This window comes from Gekko japonicus, unplaced genomic scaffold (genome assembly GCF_001447785.1).
Source record: "Gekko japonicus isolate JY-2015 unplaced genomic scaffold, Gekko_japonicus_V1.1 scaffold4496, whole genome shotgun sequence".
In the NCBI taxonomy this organism is placed as follows: Eukaryota; Metazoa; Chordata; class Lepidosauria; order Squamata; family Gekkonidae; genus Gekko; species Gekko japonicus.
The window spans coordinates 9,343-11,045 of record NW_015171636.1 but is presented as its reverse complement, the minus strand read 5'-3'; the positions used below and the strand labels follow the sequence as shown (position 1 = coordinate 11,045).

General features: G+C 40.8%; 1 pseudogene; it reads left to right on the top strand.

Annotated features, from left to right (window-relative positions):
- Positions 1–915, top strand: part of LOC107117805 — a 3,710-nt pseudogene extending 2,795 nt beyond the window's left edge.
- Positions 916–1,703: the final 788 nt, after the last annotated feature.

The window sequence follows — 1,703 nt, the reverse complement described above, 5'->3', positions numbered from 1 at the left end:
TATTTCATAAACTGCTGGAATAAATAATGATTAAAAGGGAATATGGCAGAAAGGGGTGAGTAATTAGGTGGGAAGCTAAGCTGTTTATAAGCTGTAGTAAATTCGTGCCATTGGTGGATATTTATTTGGGGAAACAAGTATATAATAGTAGTTGCAATAAGATATTGACAAAGGATGTTGAAAATATATGGATAGGAATTCTTCAGAATAATGAAAAAGGATATTTAGTGGTTAATGACCATCTGAGGCATTGCGAGAACCTTATCAAAAATGTTGACTTTAAATTGTGGAGGTTAATTGGAATATATTTAGTTAAATCTTAAAAGAAGCTCTTTATTTAAAAAAGTGTGCTCAGTTGCAATATTGTATACAACTCGTATCGCTGTATACAGGAAACATTGTTTATGTTAATGTTTATGTTTGTTTTTGTCTTTGTGTTTACGTGTGTGTCTATTATTTCTAAAAATTAAATAAAAATATTAAAAGAGATCGACGCATGTGTCTGTGAAGAAATGACCTATGAAGAGATCCAAGACAATTTCCCAGAAGAATTCACCCTGAGAGACCAAGACAAGTATCAATACTGCTATCCTAAGGGGGAGTCGTACGAAGATTTGGTGTGGTGCTTGGAACCTGTCATCATGGAGTTGAAACGACAAGAGAACACCCTGGTCATTTGCCACCAAGCTGTCATGCGCTGCCTCCTCGCCTACCTCCTAGACAAAAGTGCAGAGGAGCTGTCGTACCTGCCCACTACACACTGTTTTGAAGCTAACGCCTGTGGTCTATGACTGTGAGGTGGAATCTATTTTCCTCAACACTGAGGCTGTGAACACACACCGGGAATGCCCACAGAATGTTGATGTCACACGAGATCCTGAGGAAGCCCTGGACACAGTGCCAGATCATTACTGATCATCTTGGGCATTCAAAGAATCCCAGTTTCTTCTCTGCCATGGAGTTCACATTGGTGACATGGGCGCATGGCACAACCTGGAGAAATAAGGGTGGGGGCGGGGAAGTGCTGAACCAACTTGCTTACATCATCTCACGAAGCTTGCCTTTGTACCTACGAATGGCCTTCTCGGAAAGGCAACTGTAGGTCAGCGTTCCTATACAACGTGGATCTGTGGGCCCCTGGGTTGCATTGCCCACCGACAGAGGAGACTGTAAAATAAATGTGTCAAAAGGTGGTGGTGGAAGGGAAACCCAGGAGAAGTTAAGCACTTTGATCTGATCCAAAGAGACGGAGGTGTATTTCTAACTCTCAATGAACTCAGTGCACTGTCAAGGTCTTAAATTTTTATTGCTTTTAATGGAGATAACTCTCAATGAAGTCAGTGCACTGTCAAGGTCTTAAATTTGTATTGCTTTTAATGGAGAGATGTTTTCCATATTGCGTGGCACCCATATTGCACTGGCAGGTAAATACAGAAGAGTTCCATATTTGAACAGCATCTTTTGAACCATATTCCCCTTACCTATAATAAACAAACAAACAGGCAAAAAACCCCAGCTCTATAAAATATTTTTTTAAACTTCCCAAAATGGGCCTGAATGGGTTCTCCTTCCCCTGTTCTTTGTCCCCACTATCCAATATTCAAAGCTATGCCGCCTTCGTACTATCTACTTATCTGATGGACAGACCCAGGGACAGACACATCCTCCATCAGTTTGTCTAATCCTTCCCTAAAGGTTTCAAA